Below are 19,247 nucleotides of genomic sequence, written 5' to 3' on the forward strand. Positions count from 1 at the left end.
GTCATACCTCGATATAACGTAAGCTCGATATAACGTAACCTCGATATAATGTTACCTCTTTATAACGTAACTCGATATAACGTTATTTTAACCTCAATATAACGCAACTTTTTTGGATTCCATTATTTTTTTCCAATTTTTATTAAAAACATGGATTATGAACTGCTATAAACATTTTTTAAGAGTCAAACACCAACCAATACTAAATCAAAGCAATTCAAGCGTTTACTATCACTGAATACAGTCATAAATCGATATCGAAATTTCTCCACGAATTCTGGGCATGCCTCCAGAGATTCCGTCAATAATTGCTCCATGGGCTTATCTTAAACTGTCCTGGTATTCATGTATGAAACTTCAAACATATTCTTAAAATAATTCCGACAGGGAAATTCCAGAAATTCCATAAGTTAACCCTCCTGATATTCATGTTTAAAACTTCTAAGATGTTCTTCAGAAATGCTGCCTGGGATTCCACCAGTTTTTTTTAAAGCAATTTCAGAGATTTCTCTGAGAGTTTCTAGGAAAATTTCATCATGTTGACTTAACGGATTCCTGTCTTAAGAAGTCCTTGAGGAATTTCAGAAAGTTCGCATTCAATTTTACCAAGAAATGGTTCAAATATCCCTTCAGGAATTTCTCCAGAATATCTCCAAAAACTGTTTCTAAGGAATTTTGGATACTAGGAATTTTAAATTCAATTATTTTGAATTTCTCCAGCGGCCCTTCTAGAGAACAATTCAGTTGTAATTCTTGGAATGCTCTACAAATTATTCCAAAACACCGTACAGGTATTCATCCAAAAACCTGAAGAACAATTTTCTTGGCATTTCTCCAGCAATTTCATTATGATTTTTTTCTTCAGAACTTTCTACAAATATTTATGCAGAAACCATTATATTATATTATATTATATTATATTATATTATATTATATTATATTATATTATATTATATTATATTATATTATATTATATTATATTATATTATATTATATTATATTATATTATATTATATTATATTATATTATATTATATTATATTGTACTAGTGGTCCCGGCAAACTTCGTCTTGCCATCAAGTAGGCTATTGAAAAACGCTATGAAATGTCCCATACAGATTGGTTTTGATTTTGACTTTATTAACGAGATTTTTAGCCCTAGGCTAGTTCATCTCGGGACCAACGGCTTTACTTCCCTTCCGAAGGAAGTCGTCACTATAACTTTTTACGTCATAAGTGACTATGTCGGGGATGGGATTCGATCCCAGGTCCTCGGCGTGAGAGGCGAGTGTTCTAACCACTACACCAGGTCCGTCCCTCGTCCCATACAGAATGACAGTTCCTTTCACGCTCGTTTTCCGACTTTTCCGTTGAATATCCTGGGATTTTTATGCGCACAAACATGTCGGAACCCTTGCCAATCAAAACGGAACAATTATCATTCAAATCCGTTGACCCGTTCGGAAGCCATTTCGTGACATACAAACACCACTCCATTTTTATTTATATAGATTATATTATATTATATTATATTATATTATATTATATTATATTATATTATATTATATTATATTATATTATATTATATTATATTATATTACATTATATTATATTATATTATATTATATTATATTATATATTATACTACTTTAGGTTCTTCATTCTTTGTGAAATGAAATCTTTCATTGATTCCATCACGAATTTCTAAAAAATGATTTCAATGATTCTTTTTCATTGGGTTCTTCAAGTAATTCTTTAATACGATAAGTCCAGAAATTTTTCTATGGCTGTTTTTAATTGCAAAAATATATTCAGGGATTTCAAAAAATGAGCATCCTCCTCCTGAGATCCCCCAGAAAATTCTCCTGAAATTCTACCGGTTATTCCACAACGTATTCGTTCAGAAATTTTTGCATGAAAAATTACTCGAAATAGTTATTGTTTTTGATAGTTTTCTAGTAATTTCTTCATAAATTCAGAAAAAAAAAACAAATTCTAAAATTATGTCCAGAAATTACAAAAAGATTTGCTATAGGAGTTTTACCACGAGTTCCTCATAACAAAATTCTCGAAATTCCATAGCTGCTTGCTAGAAATGTTCATGGATTGCTTAAAATTAACATTTTTAAAGATATCTGATAGATCTCATTTATAAATTTCTTTTATAGTTTCTCCGAGTGCTCAAGGATTCCTCCAAAGCTTTTTCCTGAATACATTTCGTTAGGGATTACTGCAATAAAAAGGTAAAAACAAAAAATAAAACAAATAGAAAAATAAAAAAAAAATACACACGGAAAAATATTTCAAAAAAATATGTAAGATAAACTTAAAATGCCTGCTAGTTCAATAATATATATGTAACGAAATTTAGAAAAAAATAAATAGCTTCGATATAACGTAACCTCAGTATAACGTAACGAAAATAAAAATCGAGTTACGTTATATCGAGGTATTACTGTACTTTACAATTTTATTTTCTCATTTGAATGCCGTCAAGAGATATTTTTTATGTTTGCCCCAATCAGAGATGTTCACAATCAAAATAGGCATGTTTTTGTGAGAAAAACCATAATAACTCCCAAACGGAAGGAGATAGCGAGTTTTTACACTCACCAAATTACGATTTTTTTAAAGCTTTAAAAGTGTTCCATAGACTACTTTGAAAAGATATTTGAATTGAAAACGCTAGAGCCAGAAAACCAGTTTTGTTCGAACCACCCCATGTCACCGTAGGAAAAAAGCTCTGAATCGGTCAATTTAAGAGATACAAGGAAACTTTTTTTGGCAAAGTTGCTTAAAATTTAATGGTCTACTACTTTGCTGAAGCATGTAATTTCTACAAATAAGAAAGTTAGTTACACAATTTCTATGAAAACTTAGACCACCCTAATTTTTAATAACACCAAACAAAGGACTTAACTAATACAAACAACTTTGTGTAAGACCGTTTTCGTCTAATGTTTCATTCTAAAGCTCATAATGCATCTCTCCACGTTAAACTGATTCCTGGACCACTGTGCATTGGAGTAGCAACCACGGGCGACCAATCAAGCTCAAGCGTGGAATTCCTCCATTTGTTAATAAGCGGTACGATCGACGGAATGGACGTTTGGTCGAATTTACTTTTTAGATGGGTAATAGGTTGTTCATAATTGTTCATAATTTTCGAAGAACATATGCGAACATTTTTTTTGCGTCTAAACTTTCTTCGGGTGTATAAGTTGTACCTTTGACACATTGAATGTATGAGTTAAATATATCTTTCATACATCCGAACGAAGCTTAGACTGCGAACTGATGATACCAATACCATGTGCTTTTAGGTAATCGAGTTCAGTTCGCTTTCGAGCGTCTGGGTCTCTCAAAATCCACAGCTTGTAGGTTGAAGCGCCCATCTAGCGAATAGGGAGTCGTAGGTTTGATCCCCACCAGAACACGTGGTTTCTTTTCACAGTTTTAATTTAAATTTGTTAATTTGTGTTTCATCATGTACTTGTAAACTTCGAAATTTCAAAACCATATAGCATGAAAAAAGCTTAATTGAACATTTATTTGTACAGTTACGTCAAATTGTTGAACTTAAAGCACATAATTAAACGTTTGGTATACTGCCGTGAATCGCAAGTCAGTCCCATCTGAATTTTGGACAACATTGAGTTGAGTTCAGGTTTCAACATATTTTCCAATGCTTTTTCAACTGCACTAATAAGATATTATGATTTAGAAAAATTCGGAAAAAAACAGCAAGTCAAATTGTCCCGTAATGAAATGTAATCGCATATCAGTCCCACTACAGATTTCCGCACCATGTCACACAAAAAACAATCTATATATTTTTCTCGGAAAGATACCGGAATGAAAAGCAAATTGTAAAAGTTTCATTAAAACATGAACATGTTCCAATTCTCTGGAATTTTTTGAATATTCGTATGGAAAACGAGTTCAGAAACTTCACAGGCCATTTTCTCAATGCCTACTTTTTAAATATGGGACTGACATGCGATTCACGGCAGGATAAGACAATAAAAAATTGAAATGACCAGAATTATTGTTAAAATTATTTATTTTTTGTACTAAGAGGTTCACGTCAATACTAATGAAAAAATTTTTACGGACATCCAATACAATACCATTTGATTTTTCAATCGAGTAGGTTGAAAACTCATTAAAAATTAATTCTCAATGAGTAGAGTGCTTTGTTTCTGACTGTTATCATAATTACTAAATGATCAAAAAAAAAAAGTTGGATTGTATGGGTTAAGTATTTTTATAGTTAACTTTAGGTAGCACTGTGTTGTATGTTCACAGAAAACCAAATGATAATAAAATAAATATCGCGTGATATTTTTTACGTGCCGATGAGAACACCAGATTATTTTGGTTCGTCTGAATACTTAAATTTTACATCCATATAGTTTTGAAGTTGAAATGTGTTTCCTTTTTTTTAAATATCGTACAATATCTGTGTAACTGTGTGTCTTCTGTATCTAGCATTTTTCTTAGGGAAGTTATCTCTCAAGAAGTTCTGCAATGAAAGTTCTTTCGGAATTTTGTCAATTCAATTCCTATTTTTGTTATTTAGTTGTGATGAATTGCATGATACAATTAAATCAAGCACTATCAACTTGTTACTTACATCGATATACAAATGGTACGGGGGAAATGGGCTATTATGCGTGACAAGGGGCCCAGATAGCCGTAGCGGTAAACGCGCAGCTATTCAGCAAGACCAAGCTGAGGGTCGTGGGTTCGAATCCCACCGGTCGAGGATCTTTTCGGGTTGGAAATTTTCTCGACTTCCCAGGGCATAGAGTATCTTCGTATCTGCCACACGATATACACATGCAAAAATGGTCATTGGCATAGTAAGCTCTCAGTTAATAACTGTGGAAGTGCTCATAAGAACACTAATCTGAGAAGCAGGCTCTGTCCCAGTGGGGACGTAACGCCAGAAAGAAGAAGAAGAAGCGTGACAACCAAATCCACATTGAATGTTTCATTACTGATTCCTACTCTAGTATATCCTCCCATTCCCCACATGCTTCAACATGGTCCTAGAGAAATATTGATGCGAAACGGACTAACCCATTCAGAGGAAAAACTGGCGTGTTCAGACAACAAGGAAGAAATGATGATGATCCCTCGAGACCGTCTATTCCAACTTTTTTTTTTCCAGGAAGGACGCCTCGTGGGAGATCTTCTACTGTTGACGCACAAACACTTTACCACCACCACCTATTATCCAGTGTTTGCATTATGGGGAGACATCCCAATCTCACTGTTGCGCAAATTGTGTGTTCAAGGGTACTCAAGTGTAAGAGTGAAAAAATCGCACCGAAAATGTTCATGAATATTGTTGGTTAGAATTCTACAATGAGTGGATTTTACTTTCTCAATAAATACATAAATCAACAAGAAACGGTGAGAACATGAAGTTCGGATTTGTAATTCAGCTCACTAAAATGGGTACAATTTCAAAGAGTTGATATATTTGCAATGTTAGAATTACACCTCTTTCTCTTTTTTGTGCTCAATCGAATTCTCTAGGTACAATTTCAGAAATCTACTAAAACTGTAAATAAAACCAAACGACTCAAAAATTTATGAATCATTCATAAAATTTCGTAAGAGCGAAGATTAGCTTAAAAAATTTAGAAGTCGAAGATTTTCCCTACGTTGTTTGATCTATTTAAAAAAAAGTTTGAATAACATGGAACATTGGATAAGGAGTAATTTATCTACATATCAGTACTGAAAGCAAATTTATTGATTTTAACACGAAACACTTTCGCGATTTTAACGCGAAACATGAATGCATTGATTTATAGCAGAATCTAATTTTCAAAATAATTTCATAATTCTTCACTGCAAAACCCAGTTATGGATTAACTTTCTTCAGTTCTCTTTAAAATTCACCCACCAACGAGTCTCACCGCGGGAGTCGAGTGCAAATTCAAAAGTTTCTACCGGTTCCATAGAAGCGAAGATTGGATGCCAATCACGGAAAAGAGATTAAATGAGTTGACAGTTTTGCCGCCGGGAAGGCGGATTTCTTACCTGTCACGTGCCGATCGGAAAAGGAACGGTACTATCCAGAGTGGCGGGCAAGTGGTTGTCGGGTAGCAGCTTCTGTTGTTTCCTTCGACGTTTTCCGCAGATTCTGCAACTTTTCCAATTAGAGCTTCGATCACTTCTTGAACTTCACCTTCTTCTCAAAAGTTCACCAAACTATCGATTAAACCAGCTGCTCGCGTGTTGAATATTTCACATGCTGCTCGAAATAAAACGGAGACAAACTCACAAATCACAATCTTGCAATCTAAACACTCGTTTATTCGCGTAACATCTTCTTCGTAGTGTGTTTAGTGCGTCCATAGGATGGCACTCGAGGCTACAGGCAGTTGCGTATACATTTGGTAGTCCGAAAATAACTGGGTCACTGATTTTCTTTAGATCCTTTCAACCCATCATCGTCGTAGCTGGAAAACCCAGAGACATTCAACTGAAAGGACGTATTTTCCATCCGTTCACTTCAGACGTCTTTGCGAAAGCTAGCAGTTAAGGAATTCTGACTCGCTATGCGATAGACAGTAATGATGGTAGCGATGACAATGACGAAAATCCGAGCTTCGTTTGTCCTTGGCAGCATGATGAAGAGCCAAACCGCTTTTCGCCATCCCATGTAAAATATCCACCCACTGTTAACATGGAATACCCCTTTCTGTTACAGTAACTTTTGAAAGGAGCAGGATGAGGTTGGCTGGCAACGGAAACAAGACAATGTGGTTTTCGAATCGAATTTACGGTTAACCTCAAAATGCGCAGAACAGTTTTCCATCCCCAAACAACATCGATACATTGATGAGGATGATGATGGTTATAATGGTCTAATGTTGCAAATGGGGTCAACGCGAGATTCGATCCCGGTTGAAATTTGACCTTTTTATTTCGTTTTCAACAATCGATATTCTTACATACTTTACTGGATTTGGTTGTTGGTGAAAGAATACTGTGGTAATGAGGTATGTATAGTGAAAGTGTAGCAGTTATGGTCTTAATCATTCTATATTTGGGCATATATCGCTTTTCTAAATGTTTATAGTTTTGAATATTTTACAATGATATAATGTTGAGATATTTTTGATGCGTTACTACAACAAAAAACTATTTGAAATTTTAGTATTATTAATGGCAAAATAGGAAACCACTATAGCTGCTACATCTACTTTAAAATAAAATAGTCTTTTAAGCTGAATCATATGGATCCAAATTAAATTTAAATTTAAAGATTATACAACTTAAACGACAGGTAGCTCCAACCGAAAGCTTTCATTGCGGAAGTTGTCATCGTTGCATTTGTACATCGTGCGGCAGGTAGGATGATACTCTATGCCCAAGGAAATCAAGCAAATTTCCATTACCGAGAATCGAACCTACAGCATGGCAATTCTTTGTAGCTGCGAATGTTACCACTAGGCTAAGGAAGGCCCCATTATTCCGTTACTTTGTATTTGTGTTCGTATGATTTAATTTGAATGCTGTATAAAAACGATTTTACCACCTCGAATTCTATATCCCCGAACCCTTGGTTTTGTGAATATCCCAGGAGTCTGGCCATTTCGAAAGATGGCGTCTTCGGCAAAGTTGTTCAGTAATTCAACAACTATCATTGTTCGTGCTAGTTGGTTCTAAATTTTGCCACCAGGTGATGCCAGTAAGCATGAAAATTTTGTTTTACTAATACCTTAGGAGCCCGACCTCTCAGTAAGATGTCATCTTCGGCAAAGTTTTTCAGTAACTCAAATGCTTTCTTTGTTTAATCCTTGAAGTTCGAGGTTGGCTAAAATAATGATAGCTTTAGAGCTACTGAACAACTTTGCCAAAAATGCCATCTTTCTCAAAGTTTGGGAGCCTGAAGTATCTGCAAAAAAAAAGTCTTATGCTCACTAGCGCATCCTAGTGGCAAAATTTTGAATCAACTAGCTCGTACAGTGATAGTCCTTAACTTACTGAACAACTTTCCCAAACACGCCAGGCTTCTAAATGGTCAGGATCCTGAAATATCCGCGGTTCTCCGACATTACCCGGATTGCAATTTACCGGAATGCAATTTACCGGAAGACCATTTACCGGAAAACCATTTACCGGAATGGGCCATTTATCGGAAAACTCGGAAGGAACATTTACCGGAAGATTATATCTCCATTTCTTGACTTTTTTCATTATCGTCCTTTCAATCGTTTTACGGTAATTCCGGTCAATATGTTGACTGAAAAATATTTAAAATGCCCACTAACGATAATGGACAGGGGAGGTTCTTCTTTCAAAATACATAAGCATCGAAGAGGAGTCTAAGATATCTTCATACTTGATCATGTCAATATGCACCATCTTCATATATTTGCATTTCATAGATGATTCACCCTTCTTTTAAAAATAAGCTGTTCTTTCAACTAATCTTTTCAGCTCGTAATGGCTGAACTGGCGAAATTTGGCTACAACTATTTAACTTTACTTTGGCGGTTCTTTTGAGTTCCACCGATCTTGGCAATTTTGGCAAAATGCCACCAGGTGATGCCAGTAAGCATGAAAATTTTGTTTTACTAATACCTTAGGAGCCCGACCTCTCAGTAAGATGTCATCTTCGGCAAAGTTTTTCAGTAACTCAAATGCTTTCTTTGTTTAATCCTTGAAGTTCGAGGTTGGCTAAAATAATGATAGCTTTTGAGCTACTGAACAACTTTGCCAAAAGTGCCATCTTTTTCAAAGTTTGGAATCCTGAAGTATCTGCAAAAAAAAAGTCTTATGCTCACTAGCGCATCCTAGTGGCAAAATTTTGAATCAACTAGCTCGTACAGTGATAGTCCTTAACTTACTGAACAACTTTCCCAAACACGCCAGGCTTCTAAATGGTCAGGATCCTGAAATATCCGCGGTTCTCCGACATTACCCGGATTGCAATTTACCGGAATGCAATTTACCGGAAGACCATTTACCGGAAAACCATTTACCGGAATGGGCCATTTATCGGAAAACTCGGAAGGAACATTTACCGGAAGATTATATCTCCATTTCTTGACTTTTTTCATTATCGTCCTTTCAATCGTTTTACGGTAATTCCGGTCAATATGTTGACTGAAAAATATTTAAAATGCCCACCAACGATAATGGACAGGGGAGGTTCTTCTTTCAAAATACATAAGCATCGAAGAGGAGTCTAAGATATCTTCATACTTGATCATGTCAATATGCACCATCTTCATATATTTGCATTTCATAGATGATTCACCCTTCTTTTAAAAATAAGCTGTTCTTTCAACTAATCTTTTCAGCTCGTAATGGATGAACTGGCGAAATTTGGCTACAACTATTTAACTTTACTTTGGCGGTTCTTTTGAGTTCCACCGATCTTGGCAATTTTGGCAAAATGTGTTTAGTCGGAAATGACCAACATCACCTTATTGCTTATTGTTCTTTCTAGTGTATTATCCTGGAATTGAATTCTGGGTACAGACAAGTAGCACAATCAAGCAAATTCAAAGGAAAAGTGTTGAGGAAATCTATTGAGGTTCAATATTTCGGAATCTGAAGGCGGACGTAACAATGGCGAATAGTGTCCCTACTTTTAATCACCAAGACGCTCTTAGCTTTCGTCTTAATTTTTTTAGCTTTCCTTAAACCATAAAGCTGAAAAGTGAATTGTACTGTTATATGTCACTTCCTCGCAAGATAAGTGTTTTTTTTTTATATTTTGATACAATATTACAATAGGGTTCTAAACTTTTTTAATTTAAGGGAATAAGAAAACCATCATAACTCAAAACATTTTTAAATGCTGAGATGTCCCATTTACTCAAATGCACCCTACCTTATTTGTAAGACGTTTTATTTATTTATACTGACCTGGTTAATATTTGGCATCAAATATGTATAAGGCTGACACAAATATTAATTTTCTTTTATTGACCACCCCCCCTTCAATCAGTCAATTAGGAAAAATGGCGATCCAGAGGACGAATGAAAAAAGTTCAACAATTAATGTTCAAATTCAAACTTTAAAAATAACTTATTTTTTTCATTTTATTTTTTTTTTCGTTCCTTATATATTTTTATACCACCCTCGTACCTCCCAAGTAGTCTTGGACACGGAAAAAAATAATGTTAATATTTGTATCAGCCTTACAAAAATAATGCCTTTCATTCTTTTTAACCTTGCCTGAAATGTTTAGTTTTCTAGTTTAAATTTTAATACATAGCTTTCCGATCTATTCAGGCGTTTCTTTCCTAATTAAATCGCCAAAAATTGACATATTCAATCAAATTTTGGTATCGTAATATTCGTTTATAGCTCAAGGCCTACGTTGCGGCAAAATGCAGCTATTAAGAAAGACCAAGCTGAGGTTGGCAGAATTAAATACCACCAGTTCAAAATTATTTCTGGTTGGCAAATTTGGCGACGTTTTGGAGCTAAAGTACTTACATACTTGTCAAACTATGAACGAATGAAAAACGACTCTCAGCTATTAACTGTAGAAATGTTCCTAGAATAGCTGAAAACCAGGTTTTGTCCTAGTTGTGTGGTAACGCCGGCAAAAAGAACAACATATTTGGTCCATAGCTGTTTGGAGATGTCTTTTGAAGAAGTGTTTATGGATACCGAGGGAGTCGAGAATGTCCATGGTTAGCGTGACATAATTTGTGCTGAGCATCAATGAAAGAGAATAAAAATTGTATACAAATGTACTAATAAAGGTAGTCGGAAATGGAAGATTTGGCTTTCCGGGTAATGGTGCATTCCGGTAAATGGTTTTTCCGGGTAATGGTACATTCCGGTTAATGGTCTTCCAGTAAATTGCATTCCGGGTAATGGTATTCCGGGCAATGGTATGGAATCCATAATAATGTCTAGGATACCTAATTATGGTATGAGACCATAATATGGTATGCACAGATAGGCGCGAGTTATTTATTCCTGCTCGGGTAGGCTTGCTATAACATGCTACAACATTTTTGCTATAACAAATTGTGATCAATCTTCGAAAGCATATGCATAATGAGAGCATTTCTGACTAGCTTTCCTTGCTCCTTAACGCAAATCTGAGCCATGATCAACATACGGCGCATTTCACTCTTTTTTTCTAACCTAATTTGCCAATATTTCTATCCGTAATAATCATCGTCAACGGCTGTTTTTTGGCACACAGATCCTTCAGACAAACATTGTACATAACTACATGCATAACTACAGTGAGCCGAGCTGAAAGGATCTCCTGGAGAGCCAAGTAAGACGACCGTCCAACCCCTCGAGAGAGTAGGGCACAAGAAACGTGATGTTGATGACGATGACGACGGACAAACGCGATTGTTTGCTTTTGTGTAAAAGAACAAGTTCTGGAGAGGCAAACGATGCCAAGCACAACATCAGACAGGCAGAAGACAATAGCTGGAAGGATTTTTTTTTTCATTCTCAAACGCCTCAAGGACGCATAATTCCGCAAAGGATTCCGTGTAATGGATCGTTCCGTGCCTTTCTATGTGATTTTTTTTGTTGAGTTTGAAAGTTTCTTAAGTTTCATAGATTTATGCTGCTTCGATGGTTTTCGCGATATAACTTGCAATCTTAACAAGACGACACTCCTGTACAACTTCGGTTTACGACGCAGATTCAAGTGCAGATTGCAATAGCAAAAAAAAAAAACAGACGTCCAGTGAAAAAATATAATTGGAATATTCGATAAGTGTGGCGACGTGTTTTTTTTCCTAGTTGCAGTTGTACGTAGTTCTTCTACGTAAGTACATAGATGGCAAATGTCCAAGCGTGGTGGAAAATGTTTTATTTCCACCTAAATATAGATCCAAGAAATGCCGCGCACTTTTTTGACTCTATATCGGTCAAACCATGTCGTGGCTACAAATGTTCTATTTATTTCCTTTTCATTGGTTGAGAGTATCGCGCCGAAAGCTGTGTTGAAATGCGGATGTGTGTAGATTGTAGAACGTGAAACAGAGAGGGAAAAAGGATATTTTTCCAATATCGATTGATGAATTGTGACACATTTGTCGTTTTTGTGATTAGGCAAAAATGTGGCCTACATGCGAAATTGCATCGTGAACTTGTAAACTGTGTTCCAGACTCACATGTGATCTTCTTTCCAATGATGATAAATCTTTGAGCTGTTTAGTGGAATACCTATAAGTCGATGAAAATCCGAATTTAGTACTATACCGTTTAATTCCACTAGAGTTTGTATTCTCTGACAGATACGCGTATTTCGACCTCAACTGTAAGGCCTGAAGACGGGCTTACAGTTGAGGTCGAAAAACGCGTATCTGTCAAAGGATACAAACTCTAGTGGAATTAAATGGTATAGTACTAAATTTGGTTTTTCATCTACTCCTTTCCAAAGTTACGTCTCTACTGTTTTCCAGCATAGTTTTTTTTTTACAAGATTACTTGATACAAGCTGGGCTACAATTCGCTACATTGAATCTACGCCGAATGGTTAATTCTCCTCCACTGGATCCGGTCCTGAGCCAATCGCTTCCAGTCACCCTGAACTTTAAGTGCCCTTAAGTCAGGGCAGCCCAACCTTTTTGTCTCATTTTATAACATAAATGATTGGTGCGTCCGCAGTAATAGACCTATAGAAGAAATGTTTACCTCAAATGAACGCTCTGTTGTATATCTATGTATTCTATGAACTAAAGTCAAAATTTATCTTATAATTTAGGCTACCGATACAATTTGGTCGAAAAAATCGTGTGGCCGAGGGCCGGACTGATGTTTACCTTGGTTGGTCGTGCTAGGGGTTTTTGAAAGCTACTGAGCTCATATTTGGCCACAATATGCGTAGTATTGATTTGCTTCTCATAGCAAAGTTTCAGATAATTCGACCGACAAAAATCTCCCATGCCAAAGTAAATCATGGAAGTGCCAAGTAGTTCTGAACCCTACAATTGATGATTCATGCGGCGCCGCCAGATACCATTTTCTTGTTTACCGCCGAGTATTGTTCGCAGCACCTTACGCTCCAAAACCCCGAACGTTTACCCAGCAACCAACAGTTTAGATAAAAGGGCATGTTTTGGCTTCAACAGCTCTCGTTTTTAAGTAGTTAACCGAACTTCTGTTAGGTTCATTTGAGTTGCTTAAATAGAATGATGTTTACCACAAAGTAGGGAAAAAGTTCGACTCGAAGTAGTTTATAAGTGCATAAGTTACCGTTTTGGAGAATCAAGTGCTGTTGGTATCCCTTATGTTCTCTTATTCAGCAATATAGTTTCATTTCAACTCAAAATCAACTAGAAGTGAACGTTTGAGTTAGCCGCCCAAGTGAAATCCGAACTCTTGGTTGCTTGGGTTTTCGGTCCACCTCTTTTGATATTCAGACTTCATGGCCGTATAGAGCAACCGGAAAGATCAGTGTCCTGTATAACGCGAATTTTGTCTTCGTCTGCAGGCTACGGGACCTCAGCTGGCTACCGAGCCCGTAAAAAGCTCTATTCGCAGCTACAAGACCTCGCGGAAAACATCATTATCGCACGTCACTAAAATACCAAGGTAAACAAATTCTTCCATTGCTTAAAATCGTTCGCTATACAGCAACGCTTCACTACCAATATCATGATTGGGGCCACGCTGTCTACCGGCAAGAGTTCATGTGCTTTGTTTTGGTGGCATTAGTGGTAAGTCCAATCCTCGCAATCTCCGTTTTAAAAGGAACGTATGCCTCTTCCATGGCACGACGGTCGATTCCTAAAATATCGATATCGTCTGCAAAACCTAGGAGCATATGTGACTGCGTGACGATGGTACTGCTTCTTCGCACGGCTGCTCTCCTAATAGCTCCTTCGAGAGTAATGTCGAACAAAAGGTTCGATAGCGCATCTCCTTGCTTCAATCCGTCTAAGGTTACGAAGGAGGTCGAAATTTCATTCGCAACTCGCACACTTGATTTCGCTTCCATCATACGCTGCACGAATCAGTCTAATCAATTTCGTCGGAAAACCATGTTCTATCATTATCTGGTATAACTCATTTCTCTTCATTGAATCGTACGCCACCTTGAAATCAATAAACTGATGATGAGTCTGCAAGTTGTATTCCCGGAACTTATCAAGGATTTGTCACAAGGTAAACATTTGAACTGTTTTTGATCGGAACTCACGGAAACTAGTTTAGTATTCGCCAACGAAGGACTCCCCCGAGTAGCACTCATGTTATAATTGAGGCAGAATAACTCTTATATGATCTGGTTATATAAGAGTTATTCTGCCTCTATTATAACATATGTGCTACTAGGGCCTCTAACGGCCTCAACCTGTTGAACTCTTTGTACACCGAATTTAGAAGCATTATTCATCGGTTATTGACGCACTCTACTCTGTGTCCCTTTTTATACAGAGGGAAGATGAGACCCTCGAGCTAACAGGTATTTCTTCTTCCTCCCATACCCTTAGCAGAGTACGGTGCAGTATTTCGTACAGCTGCTGACTACCTTGCTTGAACAGTTCGGCTAGGAGCACGTCTTTTCAAACAGCCATACTGTTCTTCAACTCTCTGATTGCCTTTTTAACCTCATCTAGCGTCGAGGGCTCCACAGCTTGTTCATCGTCGCTGATACCCATCTGTTCTCAGACGCGTTAAAGTTTTCCTCGTTCAACAAACGCTCAAAGTTCCATCTGGCAGCCACCATGGTTTTGTCTGCCAGCAAGTTACCTTCACGGTTATTGCACATTGTTTTTCTCCGCACACCATTGACAGCTTCGTAAAATCTCCGCATATCATTTTGACCCATGCTGTTCTGCGCTTCATACTACTTTTCTTTCTGTGGTAAATTCTTTTCTTGGCTGCTCTCGCTACCTTGTATCGCTTTCTATTCTTCCGGGTACCTGACACTAACATCCGGCTTCTGGCAACATTCTTCTCATTTGTCACCTTTTGGCACTCCTCATCAAACCAACCGTTTCAAGATCATCTTTTTTTTACTTGTACTTCCAATAATAAGTGAAGAGCGCTATTTGCATATTGCCCAATTTTGTACTCGTGGTAAAATAATATACTTTATGGTCTAGATGTTTTCCAACCCGAAAAGCAACGGCTATTCAGGTCAAGCCACTCTGACGGTAAGGTTTGCATGACCTACAGAGTCTACTACAGCTGGTGCGCAATAAATTATGTTATATATTATCAGTACCATCTCTAGCATATCTGAGAGCTTCAAAAACATAAGTTATTTATACATGGTCATCCAAATCATCCTTAAACTTATGAACTAAAAAATTTCACTTACTTAAAATAAGTTTCGTTTTATATGATCAACCCGTTCATTTGAACTAAGAAATCATTCGTTTTTTTTTATTTTTTATTAGTATCATTCCAAACATTCCATTCAATTCTTATATCAAGGTGTTCTGTGTTATTAGACAACATTATCATCCTAATTTGGTAAAACAAATTTAAGATTTTATTAACATTTTGTTAACAACATATTACATTTCATTTGCCGTAGCAGTTCAGATTTTTTACTGGTGAGTTGATTTCACCTGCTTATAAGAGAGAAAAAAAGTTTTTAATTCACTTAACCTAACTTAACCTAAACATATAACGCATTGATCGTGGCAATAGAAGATTGCAATGATTTTTGCCTGAAATTATTAATTATTTTATTTGACATTTGTTCCAATGTTTCAACATTGGATATTCTATGTAACTCATTGGTACTATACCAGCGAGAAAGCCTCAGAATCATTTTCAAAATTTTATTTTGAATTCTTTGCAGAGCTTTCTTCCTGGTATTACAACAGCTAGTCCATATTGGTACAGCATACAACATTCTTCTTCTTTTTTTCTGGCGTTACGTCCCCACTGGGACAGAGCCTGCTTCTCAGCTTAGTGTTCTTATGAGCACTTCCACAGTTATTAACTGAGAGCTTACTATGCCAACAGCATACAACATGGCTGGCCTGATAATTTATTTGAATATCGAAAGCTTGTTCTTGAGACAAAGTTTACATTATTTATTACATTTGGCTTGAATGCCCTCAATGTGATTTTTGAAAGTTAAATTCTTATCTAGCATGAACCCTAGATACTTAACTTCATCTGACCAATTTTGGAACCCCTCCCATCGTGACAACATGTCTACTTGAAGGTTTCAAATAAAGAGCTTTTGGTTTATGTGGGAATATTGTTAGTTGAGTTTTGGAAGCATTAGGAGAAATCTTCCATTTTTGCAAGTATGAAGAAAAGGTATCCAAACTTTTTTGCAATCGACTACAGATGATACGCAGGCTTCGTCCTTTGGCGGAGAGGCCTGTGTCATCCGCAAACAAGGATTTTTGACATCCCTGAGGTAACTCAGGCAGTGATGCATTTGAACGCGTTCAGTTCGCGTTCCAGTTCAATTTTTTGAACGGAGTGATTAAGTAGGCTTGCTCATTGTTCAGTTCAAAAATGTGTACGCTAGAGAGCAGAAAACTGAACGCAGATGGTTTTGACAGATTTCACGGCATCTGAACGTGCCAAAGTTGTTTTAAACCTAAACCCAAGTTTTGATTACTGTTGTACTGCATTGCGTTCTAAGAAACGACAGGCTCTGGCTCGAAAGTTCAATGTTTACTGCGTTCTTGTTCAAAATTTGAACGTGCTCCGTTCATTTTTGGCTCGCGTTCAGTTCAAAATGCATCACTGAACTCAGGTAAGTCAGATGTGAAAATATTGTATAATATTGGTCCCTAAATGCTGCCTTGAGGAACACCAGCTCTTACAGGAAGTCTTTCAGATCTGGAGTACTGATAATTAACCTGAAGTGTACGATTTGACAGATAACTTTGAATTATTCTTGAATTGTTGGAAAATTAAAGTTTTTTAATTTTACGATCAAACCTTCATGCCAAACACTGTCGAATGCTTTTTCTATGTCTAGAAGAACAAGACCAGTAGAATAGCCTTCAGATTTGTTGGAACGAATCAAATTTGTTACACGTGTCCATGGCGGAATCCGAACTGGTGATTGGCAAAAAATGAATTTTCGTTGATGTGGGCCATCATTCTGTTCAAAACGACCTTTTCAAAAAGTTTACTGATGGATGAAAGCAAACTGATTGGACGATAGCTAGAAGCTTCTGCAGGATTTTTGCCTGATTTTAAAATTGGAACAACCTCAGCATTTTTCCATTTGTCAGGAAAATTAGCTAATTGAAAACATTTGTTAAATATGTCAACTAAAAATGATAAGCTACTTTCTGGAAGTTTCTTGATGAGGATGTAGAAAATGCCATCATCGCCAGGAGCTTTCATATTTTTGAATTTTTTAATAATGATTCTCACTTCTTCCAAATCAGTCTCCCAGGCATTTTCGAAAACGTTCTCTTGATTGAGAATATTTTCGAAGTCCTGAGTAACTTGATTTTCAATTGGACTAGTAAGTCCTAAATTAAAATTGTGCGCGCTTTCAAAATGCATAGCAAGTTTTTGAGCTTTTTTGCAATTAGTTAGTAATAATTTGTTTTCTTCTTTCAATGCCGGTATTGGCTTCTGAGGTTTTTTCAAAATTTTAGATAATTTCCAAAAGAGCTTAGAGCCAACTGAGAAATCTTATTTTAAAAATTTGTGTTCCTTAATTGGGCAAAACGTTTCTTGATTTCTTTCTGCAAATCCTGTCATATAATTTTCATAGCAGGATCGCGAGTGCATTGAAATTGCCATCGCCTCACGTTTTTAAGACGGATCAAGAGTTTAAGATCATCGTCAATAATCACGGATTCAAATTTTACTTCACATTTTGGAATTGCAATACTCCTGGCTTCAACAATGGAATTTGTTAAAGTTTCAAGAGCATTGTCAATATCAATTTTAGTTTGTAAAGAAATGTTAACATCAAGATTAGAGTCAATATACGTTTCATATGTATTCCAGTCGGCTCGAAAATAATTGAAAGTGGAGCTGATAGGATTGAGAATCGCTTCATGGGATATTTGAAATCTAACAGGGACATAATCAGAATCAAAATCAGCATGAGTAACTAATTGGCTACAAAGATCACTTGAGTCGGTTAAGACCAAGTCAATCGTAGATGGATTTCTAGAAGAGGAAAAACATGTAGGGCTATCAGGGTATTGAATTGAGAAATATCCTGAAGAGCACTCATCAAATAAAATTCTGCCGTTGGAATTACTTTGAGAATTATTCCATGACCGATGTTTTGCATTAAAGTAACCAATGACAAAATTTTTTGACTTTTTGCGAATCAATTTTTGCAAGTCAGTTTGGAGCTAATTAACTTGCTGTCCAGAGCATTGAAAAGGCAAAAAGGCAGTTATGAAAGCATATTTACCAAGCTGTGTTTCAACTGAAACACCAAAAGATTCAAAAACTTTAGTTTCAAATGAAGCAAACAGTTGATGTTTTATACGCCTAAGAATGATGATTGCAACTCCCCCACATGCCCCATCAAGTCGATCATAACGATGAACAAAAAAGTTAGGCTCTCTCTGGAGTTTAGATCCAGGTTTTAAATACGTTTCGGTAATACCTGCTATATGCACGTTATTAACTATAAGAAAATTAAACAGCTCGTCCTCTTTACCATTCAGAAGAAATCATTCGTTATTTTCGGCAATGAAACCGTGTCATAGCATGTACGTAAACAGTTTTGTAATTATACATAGCATTTTGTAATCGAAATTCATCTATGTCATACTGATATCCACCTCTGAATCATAAGGTTCTAATCTTTCGTTAAACAGTACGAGTTTTGGAGTTTCAGTGCAATCGATGAAACGTGTTCGTACATTTTACAAAATATACAATTGGCTGGAATAAAATACAGCATTATCATCGAATTGAGTCTGCGAAACCATTTTGATGCAGAAAACAAACGATCAAGTTCGTAACACTAAACAAGTTTAATTTGATTCTTTTTTTTAAAGAGACAAGCACGTTAATGCTTTTATTAGTATCATTTCATGGTTCATTGTTACATTTAGCTGGAATGCCCTCAATGTTGTTTTTGAAGTTTAAATATTTATCTAGCATGAGCTATAGATACTTAACTTCGTTTGACGTATTTATTAGGATCCCTCATATAGTAACAACATGTCTGCTTGAAGGTTTATAAAAGTCAAATCTAGTATACGACATTGAGGACGGCCTTACAGTTCAGGTCGAAATACGCGTATCTGACAAAGGAAACAAACTCTAGCGAAATTAAATGGTAATGTACAAAATTCGGTTGTTTATTAATT

The 19,247-nt window shown here is 36.3% G+C and overlaps 1 protein-coding gene across 5 annotated transcripts in view; it reads right to left on the reverse strand.

The window, feature by feature from the left end:
• LOC5579118 (sodium-dependent neutral amino acid transporter B(0)AT3) overlaps window positions 1-19,247 on the reverse strand; it is a 106,458-nt gene that overhangs the window by 69,995 nt on the left and 17,216 nt on the right. For all 5 annotated transcript variants that reach the window (XR_002502489.1, XR_002502490.1, XM_021854025.1 and 2 more), the window contains exon 2: window positions 6,057-6,270. The gene's annotated coding sequence lies outside the window, so the exon portion shown is untranslated. The remainder of the gene's footprint in view (window positions 1-6,056; window positions 6,271-19,247) is intronic.

This window comes from Aedes aegypti, chromosome 3 (assembly GCF_002204515.2).
Source record: "Aedes aegypti strain LVP_AGWG chromosome 3, AaegL5.0 Primary Assembly, whole genome shotgun sequence".
Lineage (NCBI taxonomy): Eukaryota > Metazoa > Arthropoda > Insecta > Diptera > Culicidae > Aedes > Aedes aegypti.